This window comes from Chelon labrosus, assembly GCF_963514085.1.
Source record: "Chelon labrosus genome assembly, chromosome: 10".
NCBI lineage: Eukaryota > Metazoa > Chordata > Actinopteri > Mugiliformes > Mugilidae > Chelon > Chelon labrosus.
Genome location: NC_140360.1, coordinates 18668968 through 18688930, shown reverse-complemented (window position 1 = coordinate 18688930; position 19963 = coordinate 18668968).

Below are 19963 nucleotides of genomic sequence, written 5' to 3'. Positions count from 1 at the left end.
CAGATGCTCACCTGGCTTGGTGTGTCACAAACTCTGAGCCGCAGTATGGAGTGTTTTGGATGCACAAAAACAGACCCGTTCAGGAAAAGTCTCCCCAAAGTTCAGTGAAACTTACAGAGAGTAGACAGTGGATCTGCGGACAGGTGGAAGCCGACACCTCGGTGTTCGTGGTACACGTCAGAGCGGAGCAGCCAGAGGTGGCAAGTCAAAAGACAAGACATTTGACTGTGACAACAGGGGTGTGTTCGGAGCGGAGAGGAGAAGACGGACAGGATGAAAGCAGACACCAGAAAACAAACCGACCTGAATAAATAAATAAACAACTAGAATAGTGTATGTGTGTGTGAACAGCATAATAACCCAGTCCCCCAAAAGTGACACGAGCCTGACAGGGGTCACTGCGGCAGGGAATGAGTGACAGCTTACAGGCTGTGCTGGTGGAGATGACTGGCTGGAAGCAAGTGTGGAAGAGGAGTGTGTCACAGGTCAGGAAGACAGACTCAGCTCAACTGACCAACTTAGTTTCTTTGTCTTGCATGTCAATATCATGCAGAAATTCAAAATAACATTTCCAGGAGTGACTCTTTTCAGCTGGGATCTTTTGTCTTATATATAATGCGTGGTTTATTTTTGTACAAATAGTTTTTACTACTGATATTCTCCTATTAATCCACTTGAGGACTATTCCACAGACAAGAGATACGAGTTTTCTCCTGAGCCGACTGTTTACCTGTTCTGCTCCATCAGATAGCTGTGCCAGCTGAATGGGTGGCGCGGTGGAGAGTGTATTTATCAGCTATATTTCAAATTGGGTTCTTAAAGAGCTCCCACGGTGGGTGACCTTACAGCAGCAGCTGGCGGCTGTTCATGAAACAACACGGTTACCTTGATCCATCACGGTGATGACAATCCAGTAGCTGCAAAATGACTACAGAGCAGGCTGTGGCAGCTAGTCAAAATAACCCTGCCATCCACGGTTAGACGACAAGAATCTGATAAATCTATACATGTAGAGATCAAAACGACCACATTTCAATTGTGTTGAACAAAGGTGAGGCAAAGCTCTTCTCACAGAAGGATCCCTACATCAGGCCTGTTTAAACTCCACCTGCATATTTGCAAAAGTTAAATTCTTCTCTCACGAGTGCCAAATCCAAAAGTAGCAGTCGTTAGTGTCAGTAGACATCACAAAGTTTGTCCATTTTATGCAACTATTTCTTCTCTTAGTGGTTTTTATTTTGCCATTTTGTGACTAGGAATCTAAAATCACTCCTCAAACTCTGAAGGCTGGCTTTATTTCTGTTCCCATATCGACTAATGCCTTATTTCCTCATTTTTCATCAGCAGTTATCTGGTGTCACAATATGCACATGCATGAGTCGAGTCAGTCGCCAACACACACACACACACACACACAGGTGCACACACACACAGCAGGAGTGAAAGGAGGAGGATTTTGCATTATTTATTTTCAAATTTCATCTCTGTCTTTAGCTGTGTGTCTGTTGCCTTGAGAATCCCATTATCTCCCAATAACCTGCGAGGCGCCTGTGTGTTTCTGCAGCCGGAGACCATGATTAGTGCACTACTACCACATGCTACAGCTCACTTATCATCGCGCTCCCTCTCCCTTCCTGCGTGTCTGTCCTCCCTCGTCTTCGCACCCCTCCATCACAGTCAGGTAGTGTCTGGGACCCGCCGTAATCGTGCTAGATTGAGCTGATCTTTCAGTCTCACGCCCGGCTCAAGTGGCAGATGTGAGGTTTTTAAATATTTCATTCTTCAGGAGCGATGAAAGGGAAAATATTTCCATAAAGAATCCCTGATGAGCACTGCGGAAAAGAAAATCTCTCCATCCTATCAAGTAATTTTGTCAATAATCGAGAGCCTAATTCCAAGTGAAAAGAATTGCCGAAAGAATCAAGTGGGCGCTGATTCGAGGCTCTGAAACCAAGTGAGAAAATGGTGTGACTGTCTACTTGATCCGACTTGTACTAAGATACAGTTATTTAGACCAGTCCATTTGAATTCTAAACGGTCTACTGAAGCAATCTGTAGAAAATGTTCAGCTGTTTTAAGAAACTGGCTTTAGGGCTCAATAAGACACAGAATGACTTGTCAAGATGAGTGGAAAAGTTGTCCAGAGAAAACTTTGGTTAGGTTTGTCCGAGACGTCTTTGAGGATTCTCAGTCATCCATGTCACGGTACATCTAAAAGACAGCTGGACTTATGTTGTGTTTCACCATCATCCAAGTGGCCTCTTCAGGTCTAAATGACTGGTGGGGAGCTGGTGTTTTAATAGGAGCATCTGTAGGTGTTGCCCATCTGAAACTAACATGACTATGGTCCGTTCATGACCAAACATTCAGCTGCAGTTAGAAGATGTTGTTTCTCCTCTTGAGGAGAAATATTAAGACTGTGTTGTCCACCTCTCCTGTTTAGAGATGGGTTTTCCAATATTATAGCATCATGCGCATCTTAGCTATCCGTGTTTAAGTTCAGTTACCTTTGTTGAGATATGTTGTGTTTTTTTTTATTTTTTATCATAGCTCTCAGATGTTGTTCTTAAAGCTTGACGTGCACCTCGCCAGAAATGTAGCTAGACCTTGTGATGACACAGACCGCGACAACTGGAACTGGTCAGAGGAGCATTTCCTCATCCACGTCTCTCGGGGGTTGGACAGTTCTCCATCTTTAGGCTTCCTGCAAACCACTTACTTTCTCTTTCTTTCTTCTTTCTTTTTTGTGTTGCAGTGATTTCAGTAAAAGTAACATTTATTCGCTCTAACTCCAACATGAGCCCCTCAGTTCCAGTGGACACTATTAGAAGTATATAGAGAGATTTGTTTTAGCCATATAATTATGAACGACATTGTCACTTTTAGCATTCTTGGTTTTCCGGTTTGCAGATTGTCTATTTTTCTCCAACCTCACAGCAAACTAGTCAGTCCGCTGACAAAGTTAGCAATGAGTTAGTGAATATCCACTGTAGTTGAGACTTTTTTTTCCAAGAAATTGACCAAAATGAAGCTAAAATTAGAGTAAATGCTGACTCCATGCTGACGTGACTCCAAGTGAGTGTTGGTGTTGCTCCGTGTCTGCTGGGTATGCAAACAGTTATTTATTAATCCCATATTTGTGTGTATATTGAATATAGTGTAAATACAATTATTTTGTGCCCCCAAGACATTTATTTACATCGTGCCCCCAAGTGACCAACACCACAATGTTTAACATCAACATAGAAGGCCAGATAGAAGGCAGAGACTCTGCAAATCAGAAAATACTGTAATTTTCATATTCAGTGTTATATTTATATTCTGGTGTGAGGTCGTGACAGAATAGTGATGCGCTCCTGGTGCGTCTTGGTACACACAGTCTGCTTTAACTGCAAGGTGTTTAGCAGTCACATGCAAACCATCCATCTTCTGTAGTTGAGTGAGGTGGCAGGGGGGTTGTAGACGGTCCATCTCCAGTGTCTCGCCCTGAACTTCCTCCAGCATTGCAAAATCTAATTAGGGGAACTGGTAGGCAGCTGCATAAAAATAGTATATTTACCACCAAATGATAATGCCACAACATGCAAATGCCGCTTACACACACCTTGAGAAAAATACTTCTAGTGCATTTTTTTTTTTTTAGAAATGGTTCATGAGAGGCTCAATGGGCCTTTTAAATATTTCTGTAAGAAAGCACAACCATCAGGAAACCACAGCAAAATAAATGGCAGTGTATGACTGAAATCCTTGTATTTTACTAAGCGCTAAATTCACATGCTTTGGATTTTATTACATTATTTCAGCTTTTTCTTCTCTCATTGATACTGCTACCACTAATACTGTACTATCCATCGTATCAGTTTTTCTGACTGTGTTAGTAAGTACAATAACTTAAAGCCAATGCGAGCTGAGAAAATCCTTTAGATTATTTTAGCAAAACCGATACAGTAACAGTTGACATTACAGTAATGGGGTTGAATATACTGTGAAAATTTTTAATTTTAGACAAACAAAAAAAATCTGTATTTTTTCAGTAAAGTAGAAAGGATCAAAAACTCTATTCTAACAGTCTGGCACTGAGATGAATGAGCATGACGTCATAATGTTCAGATTAAATTGTAATGTGATGTGTACCTTTCTTGCAATAGCGATGTGGGGTGAGGTATTGTTCTCTTTGTTGGAGGAAAGAGCGTCATCACCTGAATAGATACTAAAGGAGATCATCGATCAAGTGCCTGAAAAAAATATCTATTTAGCCCCACTCTGTGCATACGTTTGAACCACTTCCCCACAAACTCTGGAATGCGTCACTGCACATCTTCCCATCTCTGAAATTAAAGCAGAAGCACTTTTTTTTTTGTTGTTGTTCAAACTCCAGATTCCTCGTTGGAAGCGACATTTTTTCAGACAGACTGGAGGGGTGTTTAATCCTTCGATACCTCTTACGTGGTATTACTCCTCTCCACTTTCTACAGTTAGAGACTTAGGCTACATCTTTCCTCTGCTTTTTACTTCTGTCTCCTTTATTCAGTGCAATAGCACCTCTACGTTTGAGCAGAAATCAATCTTGGGCCACAACTCTGCTTTAAGGATTATCTGAATCATTTGCCAATTCGTTCGGCACGGTGAAAACAAAGGTATTCTAATATAACAGCCGTGCACTAAATCCTCCTTCATGACTGTAATAATGTTCAGTTGTTGATGAAACAGTGTACCTCAAATGTGGTAATTCAAAAGTATGATCATTGTGGAGATTATATTAAAATGCACCAGTGTACCTAATAAAATGGCACATTCATTGCATTTACTTTGTTGTGCAGGGATCATTTTAAATTTCATGGGTGTGACAATAAAATGTCCAATTCTTGAATAAAGAAATAAAAAATGTTTTTTTTTATTCTTTTTCTTTTTTTGGTCATGTCTAAATAAACCCCTGTCATGACCATTGATGTAGACTGCAGCCAACTTTATTCCCACGCTTAAAGACTTGTGCAGAATAGTTTAACAACAATAATGATGCAAATCATGCCTCATAGACAGTTTAATACAAACCGTTATTTTAAAATGTTAAAGAGGAATTCTCCACATTCGGGGACAGGAGGGAAACATTTTTCCACTGCTCTACTCAATCTGTCACTTTTCAGAAGACATTTTTGGTCTGAGAGTTGGAGGTGCTTATTTTCCTCTCAACACTTGATAGTGTGCACTGGAACCCCTGGAGGTCGTGATCCGTTGAAACCAGCAGAACTACATTATCTACAAAAAGTAAAGATGAAATCCAGAGCCCCCCTCCACCCGAAGCAAAGTTTCAGACAGGACACGTCTGTATGTTGTGCTTCAAGTTTCTAACTCGTTTCAGAGGGAGAATTAAAGTTCTCAAAGGATTTGGAGAGGCAGTGTTATTCAAATCCTAAATGTGTGAGATATTGTTGGGGAGAGATGTGGATAAGGCCGTGGATGGAACAGTTTTGGGCTTGCTGAAGATTACTGACGGACTTTGCAGGGGTTCAGAAGAGACGATATTACACCAATCACGGCTGGATGTTATCAGAATAAATAAGAGTATACGGTTGACAAGTCTGTACTAGTCCTGGGGGAAAACAAAACTCCACTGTGAGATATTAAAACTCAGTAGCCTAAATAGAAACGGATGGCTTCATGTCTGGATAAAATAGCAGTGCCGGTCTTTCCCAGAGGAGGAGAATCTTTGAAAACTAATGCTGTAAAATCACACAAACTTTAGCAATATTACAAAAATAACAACTCAAACAGCAGCGCAAAGTGTGCGCAAGTGTTTAGCATCGATGTGCGCGCCTTCAGAGCGCCTGTCTATCTGAGATCCTATGAGGAACTTCTTTGTTTTTTGTGACACGTTGAAACATCATCAACCCTGGTAGCAGAGGTGAATACCTGCCCCTCTCCCCTTGAAAACAATAGAGGCGGCAGCAGTATAGGCCAGCTCGGCCATGACTATTGGGAGATGAAAATCCACAGCAGACACGACGCCTAAGTTTTAGAAAGTTTTTTCAAAAAACTTTCTAAAAAATGAAACCTGAAGATTGGGCAGCTGAGGAGGCAAAGCTGATGCTGATGCAACGTGTCTTATGAGCTTGTTCCAATAAGACTCAGACCAGAACATTTTCCTTGTTTGCTTCCAAAAGTAAACTAAATCTTTAGAGCCATTTTCTTTTTTTTCTTTTTTTTACATTTCTGCTGCAGTAATACCACAAATTGCCTCCGATATTCAGCAACAAGTTTATTTTGGCGAGAAGATGATGTGTTTTGGCTTGTCTTGCTTTTTTCAGGACTGGTATCTTTGTATAGCAGAGTACCTGCAGCTATTTATGTCTGCCCCAGTGATCAATGAGAGAGGCAGTGCGATTTAAGTGCTTGATGAGCAACACGTCAGATCTGATGTCAGATCGGCAACAGCGTTTTCCACCCCATCGCCTCGATGGGGGTAAAAAAAAAAAAAAACATACGTCACACAGAAGAACAAGGCGGCTCGGGCTGGGAGAGCTGAAGAATGACAGAAACAATCAGAGATGCAGACCCCTGCCGCTGCCCTGAAAAGACTCCATGTGAAACCAATCCAAGTAGCAAAAATGAACTTCAGCCAGAATCAAAAACCTACTGTGTCTCACTTGTCCATACCTCATTTCATGAAATAAATTTATGCCAGAACTATAGTCTTATGTTCATGGATAATTAGACACATACGTAAGAGAATGTGCACGGTTCTGCGGTTTTGTTCACAATCTCTCAACCTTGGAAAGGCCATCCAGTCAAATCGCAGTCTTAGATTTGTGACTGCAGCAGCAGGTGGTGATTCTCTCCATTGACCTATTCCCAAGAGACAGCAGAGAAGAAGGTCCTGTCTGCTCCGTCAGTCGCGGTGAGGCTGCGGCGTGGAAACAATACTTCACATCTTCATTGGCTGTCACTGCCGTGAGAGATGCATATGCTTCAGCACTAATAGCGTTGTTTTATTGCGTTAGTGTCAAATCAAAGCACAACCCATTAGGTCGCAGCTATTGTTCTCCAGCTTCATCTTTGCTAATGAGGTTGTGTTGAGTTGAGCCTCGGTGCCCTCTCCCGCTGCTGCTGCTCTCATTCCATCTGAATTTGGGTCATATTGTATCACTTCAACATCAGACCGGTCTCCGGAGTGGACAGCCCCATTGTTTACAGTAAAGAGCAGCACTGACAGGGTCATCCGTTCCACCAACCTAATTGTCCGCAGGTATGGATGGAGATGTTGTCTGTCTACAAGATCTGGAGAGGTTGTAAAGGTCAGAGTGAAAAAAAGAGTTGATTTGTGTTATGACTGAACTCCTGTCACAGCTCCGTAAGATGCCGACAGAGCCGTACATCCATGGTAGTCAGACAGGGGACGTACACATATTCATCAGAAACACCAGCTGCTTCAACAGAAACAACTCCCTTCAAATTGAAGATTGGTATTTCAGATTTAAAGACTGTACCATCTCACAGAGACACTCTGCAGAAAAAGGAATCTAAAAGGCAATTTATTGCCATTTGTGAGCTAGTTGTTAGCTACAGTTTTTATTTAACTCACGTCATTGGCAGCTGTTTGCAGGAATGGGTGCAACCTCTACTACCCCATCTCTTCATAATAACTTAAACATACAGCTGACATTAGCATGGTGCCCAGAGTTGTACAGTAATAGTGCGAATAGTGGAATTAATCACACAGGAGCCCAACATGGATAGGACCATCAAATAGTCTGGAATCAGAAGTTATAATCTGCAGTTTGGATATTTTACACAATTATCACGATAAACAAAGTATTGCTATTTTGTCTGTAATGTATCAAATAGAGTGTTAGTTATTTATAGTAACTCTGTCTTTCTCTAAAAGGTGCACAGTGTTTAGTTTTATTGTCCTGCTGAAGATGCCTCTCTTTTCTATCTCAGTGTAGATGCTCACAATATGAGAGAGGCCTTTAAAACAGTGAATGTTATATATGCTGAAATTTCATTAAACGATCAATGTTAATGGGCGGCACAGTGTCGAGTGCAAGAAGGTCACCGGTTCGAATCCATGGGCCCGGCTGGGCCTTTCTGTGTGGAGTTTGCATGTTCTCGCTGTGTCTGCGTGGGTTTTCTCCGGGTACTCCGGCTTCCTCCCACCATCCAAAGACATGCGATGGACTGGCGACCTGTCCAGGGTGTACCCCCGCCTCTCGCCCGATGACAGCTGGGATAGGCTCCAGCAGACCCCCGTGACCCTTAACAGGTATAGAAGATGAAGGAGACTCAATGTTAATTAAAATGAGAGGGGGATCCCACAGTCTGACAGATAACTCTCAACTTTGATACAGACAATCATGGTTTCTAATAATATTGTTGATCACTTGGTTTCACTGTAAAGCCATTGTCAGTTCAAATTAAACTTTGAACAAAATTATTTAGATTTAGATTAGACTTCTTTTTAGAGCTACACGTTTGCAAAAGTGCCGTGTTTCCTACTTTCTTGCCTGTTGATTGTCGCCTCTGTCTGATTGACAGACGTGAGATTGGTTTCGAGCTCCCCAGCTATTTCTCTGCAACAAAGCAAACGGGCACATTTTGAAACAGTATCAAACCGCTGTTTAAGTAAATGCATATATGGGTATCACTGTCGCCTCACAGCCTTTTTACATCTTTTGTATGCCGACTTTCTCTTTTCTCACAACAATTTCCATCTTTTCACGCCTTACCGAGTGCAGCACTGTGACGATGCCCTTCTTTATGACAGCCAGTTTTCCCTTTGCTCATTTCAAACGGCTGCGAATACTTTTTTATTTTATTACATGCTGTTATCAGCTTGTTCCAGCCAAGCTTAGACTTGATGAGTTAGACCTGATTATGGTCTAAATATTTAAATTGAACTTTATGTTATCTATAAAAACAACATACTGTATAATAAATACGGCCTGGTAAAATCCTGCATACTCGACAAGATTGCTGAAATAACTGAACCTGACTGTGAATTTACTTATTTGCTTCCAAAAGTAAATCTTTTCTGTCAGATGTTTGGCCGTCAAGCCAGGAAACAGCCAATCAAACTGTACCAGGTGCTCCGGCTTCCTCTCACAGTCCGAAGACATGAGGTTATTTTGGTCAGTCTAAATTGGCTGTAGGTGTGCATGTGACTGGTTGTTTGTCTCTCTGTTTTAGCCCCTGTGATGGACTGGCCATTTCTCCAGGGTGTACTCCTCCTCTCGCCTGATGCCGCTTTGAATAGGCTCTAGTCAAAGTGCCCACTTCTCCTATAGAAGCAATGAATGGACAACTTGAGCAACACAAACTAGATGAATAAAGAGGCACTATGCCGACTGGGGGCACCATTAAAAAATGTGACTGTGTATAAATTGACCCACTGTGCCTTCATTTTAATGCAACCGTGTGGTTTATTGATGTGGAAGTCAGAGCTGTAGAAGACTGTACCAAACTTTGGCTGCTCAGGAAGTTATTTCTCATAGCGTGTGTTGACATACACATGAATAATATGGCCAGCTGTGCACTGTAAGGACGGTGCTGCCTGCTGTTTCATGCTCTTTGAATTTTAACAGAACAATAGCCAATCAACTTTAGATGGGACTTTAAACATTTGACTGGTCACAATAAAGACTGCTTAATTCAAGGCCTTTGTGTAGTTGAATGAGATGGCTCTGTTTTTGTTGAGGACAGGAAGTTACAAAAGGGAAAGACTGACAAAGGTGGGACAGATGGGATCCCTTAACATGGGAGTCGACTGAATTGCAAAATCACTTTACTCTGGCCTTTTGTCGCTGCTGAAACACCATTGAACTGCACAGAGAGTAAGCTGATTTCACTAAAAAGGCCCCTCAAGAAAACATAATAGCGTGGTGATTGTGGTGTGGGTGGATTCCTTATTGTCAATGCCACGTGTCCGTACCGTTCACTACACACATGCACGCTGTTTCACAAGACTGATGCCATGGATGAGGTCTTTCCTTCCACGCTGCAGATTCTAAATGACACAGGAATCAATCCGTTGTCCCAAACTGATGCTCATAATGAATTATGTCTGTTGCGTCTTGTTTACTCGCGGCTGACCTATTCCCCCTCTCCGATGCGTGATGCAGTTATTCCCATGTGGATAAAAAGTTCAAATGCCACGTTTAAAATAAATCCTGATACTGTCAAAAAGAGCATCTTTCGTATTCCTTGCATGCTTTGTCTCCTTAAACAGTTTTCCGTCGCTTCCATACAATAGTGATCTCCGTCTTTGTCATTAAAATCACAGTTAAATGCGCTGTGGCTGTATGTGACGACACACAGGTCAGGGCACTTGATTCTCTGCAGTTTGTGTGCCTTTACTTTCACAGGTAATAGCTTTATGATCAGGTCCAGTGGTCAAAGAACAGAGACTTCCAGGCCACGCGCCCACTGAGATTGATTCTCCGTCTGCCGTCAGGACTCTGATGGACTTTGGTTAAGAGCCACTGGAGTGCAGAGTCGAGATTATAGTTTTCAAAAAGCTTTGTTTCAGTGTAATTGGTTTCAGAAATTGAGAAGAAAGTGAAATTGGACTCATTGTCATCTACGCCTCGCTCCAGTATGACTTAATCACATTGACATTTTAGAAAAACTGTTTTGTAACCGCTGCTGCCATGCCCTTGACACAAAACACATACACAGTATCCTCTCTTATTTGCGGCTGGGGAAAGGTCTAGGGTTTGTGCTGTTGTGTGGCTAGTCTTGTTCACTGTCCTCTGGCTCCCTGGCCTCCTGTCAGACACCCCTGTCAATGTCCCACTGCCCTGCCATCCTGCCAACGGACGACTGCCTGATGGAGCCGAGAACCAGCGAGGCTGACAGTCCGAGTGACTCACCAGCCCCAAATGACTTCTCTGAAGACACCCTTAACCTCTGAAAATACAGTACGTACAACCAACACCCCCAGTGCCTCCAAAAATAGGAAAAGAAAACATGTATGTATGTCATGAATATACGTGTGTGTGTGTGTGTGTGTGTGTGTGTGTGTGTGTGTGTGTGTGTGCCAGTTACCAGTACCAGTACGATTTAACTGTGTTTTCATTTTGGATGCTGTGGTTTGTAGAACTATTGAGTTGAATTGTGTTGCACCGACACGTTCCTATTTTTTTGTGACAACCCCATTTTAGTCAGTGGGCTAGGCTAAATAACAAACACTTTATAATTCAATCCAGTTTAACAGCACCACAAACTACATCCTCCGAAATGATCATACAGTTGAATTACTGCCTTTCTTACACTGCTTCAACATAAACTGAACATTATAACAGTCAAGAAGCAATGATTTAGTACGGCGCTCTTGTATTAGAATGCATTTGTTTTCACTAGTGCTCCTAATGAACTGGTAAGTGAGTTTATACAATGTATTGCACTTTTAATGATCTAACTGTGTGTGTGTGTGTGTGTGTGTGTGTGTTTTCTAGCTGCAGGCAGGGACATGTGAGGTAAACTTGATCGAGTCCGTTCACAGATCTCACAGCAGGTGCAGCTGCTGTGATTTTATGGACGCACATGTGCACAGCTGGCTCCACACGGTCACTATGAGAAGCACAGGGGGAATCAAACACATCTTGATTTAGTGTGAGCCTGAAATCTCGGATAAATGGCCTTAATCGATATTTGAAAGTGTTGATGAAAAGCGCGCTCCACATCTCTGATTTGCATTCCTGCAGGCCAGCTTGAGAAGAATATCAGCAACATATAAAGAAAGTCGTGTGCTGCTGCTCTTTTGTGTGTGTGTAAGCAAACAAGATCCAGTGAGCGTGAGCTCAGTCTCCCTTTATAATACATGAGCACTAATTGAGGGTATTCACCGTTAGTGTTCGAGTAAGGTAGTCTTACACGTATAACTAATAATTAAAAGGCTTTCCTGACAGCAGTCCCCCTCCCCCCCCACGTATTTCTTTACAGAGAGAAGAGAAAGGCCAGGAAGGAGCTCATATTGTTTGGAGGCAGCAGTATGACATCTGAAAGAGAGAATTAAAGGGATATAGATGGCAAGAGGTTGTTGTTCTTCGTGTGTGTGTGTGTGCGAGTGAGTGTATGTGTGATGGCGGCAGGTCTGTGGGCTGTAATAGAGACGAGAGAGCATTAGGCACACTCAACACTGAGGCAGCAGGAACTTGCAGCAGAACTCCACAGAGTCCTCTCCATCTGTAATCAACGGAGTGAGAGGGGAGTCACACCTTCTTTTTCCTCCACGCAAACAATCCTTCTACAGTGTTTCTCTCCTGCCCGTCTCCGTCTGCATCACCGCTTTGCTTTCCACGTACACTTTTTCTTGGTGCAGATCTTTCTCCTGCTGTATGCATCCTTAATCGTCAGTTTTAATTTGCAGCTTTGTGAGTGAAATACTTGGCAGCCTTCTGTAATACTGTTGTTTCGAACTTACATGCGCGGACTTTAAGGCTGGACAGTTATTGTTTATGATAATGTGCTTAACCTTCAAATATACACCCATCAGCCATAACATTGTGAGTACTGACATGAAATGAATGACACTGATTATCTCGTTATCATGTCCACCGCACCTACACTGGGCACATCAGAGCTGGACCACGAAGCGATGGAAGAAGGTCTGATGAATCACAGTTTCTTTTACATCACGATGATGGCCGTTGGCTTGTGTGCGTCACTTACCTGGAGAATACAAGGCACCAGTATGCATCTGCAGAAAGCGAGCCTGTGGAGGCAGTGTGACGCTTTGGGCTTTTCTGTACGGAGATCTCAGGTTATGGCAATCACATGGATGTTATTTTGACACCACCCACCCAAGCATTGTTGCAGACCATGTACAGCCTTTCATGTAAACAGTGTTTTTTGATTGAATTGGCTTCTTTCAGCGGGGTAATACACAGTGCCACAAAACATAAATGGCTCAACAATGAGTTCAATGTGTTGACCTGGCCTCCAAATTCTCATGATCCCAATCCAAACATCTGCATCTGTGGAATGTGCAAGACAATGAAGAAAGAAAGAAGTCTGATCCATTGGTTGCCCACCTATCGACTTCAGTTTCACATTCAGAAAAATTTATTTGAGGCACGTATGAGCAGCATGACATGGTAAACTTTTAAAGACACAAAAAATAGAACAATACTCAGAAGAGTGCAGACAGGGTAAGTGTAAACAGGAGTTACAGGGAGTTGAAGGACTTAACAATCAGCTGCTACCATCTTGGTGCACACCCTTCAGAGGTGTAGTTATGGCTGATCTGTGCATACAAAACAAAGAAGAACCCATGTTCAAGGAGATCCTTTGACGTGAACGGGATAAGCTCTAAAAAATAAGACATTTCATCACTGAGGTCCTTACACCTTGCCTATTGCCTCTCCAGATGCACACGTCTGAACACGTCTGTCAAAAGTCACTTCGACACAGTGCCTCCCAAACCGCGCACTTCATATTTAACAAGAAGCCTCACAAGTTTTAACTTCTCCCCGCACGTCCCATCCCGCCTCTGCTTCTGACTCTTCCCCATTGCAGAAGTGGCCCTCGCTAACGTTGCTTGCTGCCTGTCCGCCTCTCCTCCTTCCATCTCTCTATCCATCCGCTAGTCTCAGTGGGGTTCTCTGTATTAGAGAATTCATCTCCAAGCCTATGTACGTCCCCTAGACCCCTTGAGCAGCTACTTCATGAATAAATGAATAGAACTGGCAAATTATAACAAGATTGCTCATTTCGTTGCGCAGCTCCGCGTATGCGAGAGTCCCAGTGAGTGTGTGTGTGTGTGTGTGTGTGTGTGTGTGTGTGTGAGTGTGTGTGTGTGTGTGAATGTGTGAGTGAATGGCAGACAGAGGCTCCAATTACCCGAAATGTACTTACCACAACTACTTTCAAAATATGTTATCACAATTTTGTGTCAAAGGATCACCTCCGTCCTGAACTCCAATCAAGTGAGCTAAGTGATCATTTGCAAATAAAATGGGATGTGTATTTTCTCAATTAATTGTTTTTCTTGTGAGGATTTTCTTTCGCGTCTCGCTGGCCATTTTATGCAAACTTTCAAATGAGACCATTTGCATGCGTCCCTGCGGTGTACTCCACTTCACTGTTTCCATGTACCGACAGCTAACTCACTCTCTGCGGACCAACCAGGAGAATCTTTTCAAGATTATTTTTGGGCATTTGCTGCCTTTATTGGATGGTCACAGGAGAGACGGAGAGGAAATGAAGGGGAAAAAGAGCTGGGGAATGACATCCGGTGTGTCCTATAACCACTCGGCTGTCCCAGAAAGTCATCAGTGTTCAGGGCTTTACTTTGGCATTTATTTTGTACTTTATTAAGTAGCATAGCGCTGACAGACAATGAAAGGAGAATAAAATGCAAAACAGGCCAAACGATGGCTAATAGCTCTCTAGTTAGTAATCTGGTTTTCATTAAAACCTCAAGGAATGGAAGACAAGAAGAAAGATGGAAAAACGTCAGAAAACGTCTGCTGCCGTACTAAGTCAGAGCAGCTTTGAAATGCTTTGAAATTCCTAAGAATGGCATGTTTCCCTTTCATTGATTGTTCCTTTGGCTGCATGTTGTGAGTTCAATGCAGCGATACCACACTCAGACCTTTACCTGCATAAATGCAGAGGAAATAATTAAGTAACACTCTCAAAACAGCACTTGAACCGCTGAAAATAGCTGACTGTGTATAAAAATGGTTGCAATTCTTACACAAAATACCTGATTTATAGCACAATAAACTTGATTTCATAAAAATAGTAATAATTCTCTTCATGGCTGTACTTTGGTACTTTGAGCTTAGTGCTAACATCAGCATACTGATATGCTGATGTGCCCTAATGGGGTTTATCCGTGTGAAGATTGATGGAGCAGGAAGAACCGTAAGAGGGGACAGCTAGTGGAGGAAACAACTTTTTATTCAACATGCGTCCCCACCTTGAAAGATTATGCCAAGACAGAGAGGTGGAGGAAAGGTGGGAGAGAGTGCCCTGTTAGCAATAGTGTCATCTCCTCACTGTGGTGATGGATGGATCCAGGCTGATGTTCCTCTGCTTTTGGAGTCATCTGGTCACCTTTTGAGTCTTGTGACAGCTTATCCACATTTCAGTTTAGTTAAATGTGCTCCCTAGAGGCTGTTAAAGTTTCCCCTGACTGTCTTCTTGACGCAAACCTCCTCTGGGATGTGAATAAATAACTACCTGCACCGGAGACGTCTTAGTCAGAACTGTCACAGTCAAATTATACAAGTGTTCAGTTTTCCTCTCAGAGTTCATTTGAAAACAAAAGTCTGCAGAGGGCACAGTCAAAAAATGTTGTAGGTCTGCGTGCTATTAAATGTACACACATGTAAGCACACGACTGCTTACTCTAGTGCAGGGGTGCCCAAATACTTCTCAGTGGAGGGCCAAAAATGAATCAGGGTACAGGGTCACGGGCCAAAACTAAACATTCATGTTGCAGTGCATTTAATTAAATATGACTATGATATAACTTTGCAAAATAAACAGTGATACAAAGTAATTTTGAAAATGAATGGCACTTCTGTTTATTTAAAGCAGAAAAATAATAAGGCTACCAGGCCTATGTCTTCAACAACATGGGACAACATGCCCCTACAAGACTGAAATATTACACTCTCTGCTGCCTTGAACAATCATTTTAAAATAGTAATATAATTGGACAACAGCTTCAGCTTTTTAGCTTTTTTTTTGACGATTTCCTACTGCAATCAGCCTCGAAAGCAGCTGACTGAATAATGACATGCAATATGAAATCATCATTAGCCTAATAATCACCCTGCAAGGCACTACTCTCTGCAATTAGCCTTGAAGGCTGGTGCCTTTTGTGTTAACAAACAAACAAGCTAAGCTAACGTTAGCAGTAACTTGCAATTAAAAATTTCTAACACATATAAACTAACCAGTTTATTTACAAAAATACTCTGTGTAGTCTTGGTTACCTATAATTTGTAAAAATTATATTTGTAATTTCGTAAAATCTAGCTCTTGTTTGCATTAGTCGAAGCAATCAATTAGCTTAAATATCTAACTTACTTCAAAAAGCAGTTTGCATCTAACTTAAAGCAGTTCGCTCGGTGGCTCACTCCGCTTATCGCTTCGTGTTCAAACCATTGACTGTAGGTTCAAACGAGTCGCGCTCACTCGCTTCGAATGGATGCCGCATGAGCTCTGATTGGTTGTGCTGATTGTTGTTGAGGGTGGCGCTTGTGCAGCCTCCCAGGCTGAGCAGCCTGGAAGTCGACGGCTGAAGGCAGATTCACCCTGGAGCCATTGACTGTATATACTAGAGGGCCTGGAGCATCCCAGCATCTTCTCACTCTCTGGTCACGGGCTTCCGGCCGGATTTGAGCTGACGGGAGCTAAACAGCGCCACCCTACCCCCAATGTAACACAATGCTAAGTTGTGGTCAGGAGAGGAAGTGCAACAATAAATAAACATTAAAAGAGATATTCCGACTGCTGGCAGTGGGAAAATAATAATAATTTAATTATTAAAAATATGAGCATGGGCCGCGGGCCAAAAATAATCAGTCGCGGGCCAACTTTGGCCCGCGGGCCCCAAATTGGGCAGCCCTGCTCTAGTGGAACCACCCACTCTCTTCCCCTCTAACTGACCAGCTAATAAGGCACTGAAGGCAGGAGGTGCGAGTATGCTGTCACCGGGAAGGTCAGAGCTGTCTCTTGTGTGTTAGCAATCGTTTGTGTGTGTGCGCACGGTACATGGATTTGTTGTAGCCAACCTCTGCGTGCATGAAGAAGTGGTTGTAATGAGCAGACGTTCGGCTTATGTGAAGGCCGACACCGAGACAAGTAATCTACAGCCGAGCGCCAGCGTCCGTTTGTCTCGTGTTGTCAGTTCATGCACTCGGCTCTGAGTACCAGCAGAAGGAGCATGAGTAGTGGTAGTCGAGGTGAGAAGCTGAGGACGCTCTTGTCCACGGAAAAGGCTTCCTCTGTAACAGAACGGGAATGTGGCTTTTAATTGCTCACACCCATATGTCCTAAAAGGACTCGCAAGACTTCAGCAGGGAACTTTAATAAGACAGGATGTGGCTGAAACGCAAAGTGGCATGTCCTATTAGCTCAGCGTAAAGAGGATGGGGATTCTCTCTGTGTCAGTGGCACAGACAGAAGCGCATTAGGTAGCTAAGTCCGCCTGTCGTCCCGGGCAATCACCGAAAACTGTAAAAAGGACACGGAGCAGGTGTTATTCTCCGTCCTGCTCATTTTCTCAGCATCTGACTGATAGGTTTAATACATTTAACAGCATAATTAAATCAACTAAACTACATTCACAGCAAAAATGTTCACCTGCTCTTTTTAAGAAATAAAATAATGATGAAAAAGAAACAAAGCTGACATTTTTAATCTGGTGATTTAGAGTAAACAAGCAAAGTATATCCTGTCGTGTCGATCTGTTCGTCCAAATCTTTTCCAAAATGCCAAAACTGTTCTTTCTGTGTAGCATTTGTTATTCTCTGGAAAACGTTGCGGCTCAAAGAAAGTTCCTTAAAACTTCCCTCAAGATCGCGCTTGTCATCACATCGCACATTAAATAAAAGCAGACTACTCAAACAAGCATTTCAAAAAGAGCCACAGAAGCTTCCTTTCTGCAAATCTATGCCAATTTGGATCCTCTGTGTGACTGTTTGACTACTTAATCCTTGACATGGGCTTTAATCCATGTCTGATCTGTGGTTTGATGTTTTGTAATGAGCACGCCACACTTTCCTTGTGTTTGTTATCAGATCAGTTAAGTCAAAAAGTTTCGGCTTCAGCTGTTGGCTCAAGTTTCATTAAAACATATTTTTTAATATTTTACTTCTTTTATCCAGTTTGATTTTTTCAAAGACGAATGCCGTCTTGATTGTGGTCGAATTCGCCATTTTTTTTCCCCCCCTGCACTTTGCGAAGAGAACCCAGATAGCAAATGGCTGTAATCCAATACATCCATCTATCCATCTCTTTAGTGAACTGCACTGAGTGATCCACACAAGCAATCGTGGGCACTTAATCCAATGTATTGACTACGCCTTGGCAGCAACTGGGATGTCGTTCTACTTTGACTTCACTGTATCAAGTTCATTGTATCAGTTTGAAGCCGTATGGATTTCTTCCGCTCTCATTACGTTATCCTGGATCAATAAATCCTGCCACTGACTTTTTGAAACCCACAAACCAAAAAGTCTTTTATTTTAGGGATTAAAAGTTGAAAAAAAAATTAATGCTGCAAACTCTGATTCTGTCATATACTGGAAAGGGCAGCCATGTTGAAAACAATTAATGCCGCAAACACTGACTCTATCATATACTGGAAAGGGCAGCCATGGGATTATTGCTTAGGGACTGTTCTGGTTAATATCTTGTTTATCTCATTGCAGTCAGATATTCATCTGGACTATGGGGGGTTTATTAACAGAAATCTCTCTTCTCTACCTAGAGACATGATATAACTCACCCCATGACTCATGTTGCAGCGTGAGGTATTTGTATCCCATCCCACCACTATTCCCTGATGACGTGGAAGCCCATAAGAGCCCCTGGCTGTAAATCAGATTCAAAGAAAAGCAATTAGGCCTCTTCTTCACAGTATTTCTCAAAACAATTCACAAGCCTCCTTTCCTCTGTTCCATGACTATCAATGACTCGACATCGGGCCCGGGACTATTTGGCTTTATTTAGTGTCTTGTTAGAAACCTCAAATTGAAATTGATCATTTAGGAAAAGTTCACGACGCCTCAGATGCATTACTCATTCTGCACGTAATTCGTTTTTGATCCGAGCTGTCTTTGTTGGCATCAATGGAATCTTTTAATGGTACTCGTAGATTTTTTTAGCAGGCAGTCTACAAGAAAGCAGACGTAAATATGGATTGCACAGGTAGACAGATCTGCAGAACAACGAGAAGTACCAAATCATGTGGATTCTTTCTTTAAGTCTTAAATGCTTTTCCTTTGAAAGCGCCGTAGCAGCTCCGTAAGGGTGCATATTTGCTTTGTGCCACAACTTTAAAAGGTACGGCGTTCATCATCTTACCTTAACATGCTCCTTTCGCCTGAGGGTGGAGAAAATCACCATTCTTTATTATATTAATGGGAATGTGATTTGTTATTAATGAAGGGCTTACAACAATTATTGCAATTACTCTTGAGGTGTGAATCTGAAAGTCTGTAATAAATTCAGCCCATCCAGTAAGTTTGGAGATGTTCCTGGGGGTGCTGGGGTCCGAGAAGGTCAGGGCACCACTCGACGAAGGAACTGTAAGGAAGTGATGGAGAGGAATGTTAAAAGTGTAAATGTTGGTGGTGGCTTGAGAGAAATAATCTAAGGATCAAAGAGTCAGTAGCCTTCCTGTTTTGGAGAACATTATTATCTGTTCAGTGGTAGTCCATTCACCATTCTGTCAGTCTGAAATGGTCCTACAGTTGCCACAATGACAGCTGCTGGAGGTAATTTGGGCAATAATCAATCACTCACATTGAACGAATGGATAAGTTAGCTAGGCCTGGTAGAGGCCATTCTATACTACCATAGTCCAGATTGTAGACCTGATGGTAAAACAGCTGTCAGCCCTGCTGGGTGGCCCTTCCTTCTGAATGCTAATCTAAAACTAGAAATGGCAATTAGCCCTATTAGCATGCTGATCACCTTAGAGATGCAGAAACACTGACGAGGAGGCAGAGGGATCCTGACCTTATCAAAGACAGAGCAGCAGTGGGCATGCTCAGAATATAGAGTTAGTGCATGTGTTTATTTACTTATTTATTTGTTTATTTTATTAAACGTGACCTGTGTGCTTACAATTGTATATGAATTATTTTTTTTTAAACGAACACAAATACTTACAGGACAGGGACACAACTTTTAGCGCAGGAGATTTTAGAGAAAAATAATTGCATTAAACAAAGAGAAAGCAACTGCTAATTTGGTATTTTTTGGACTGTAATAGTAATCCTAA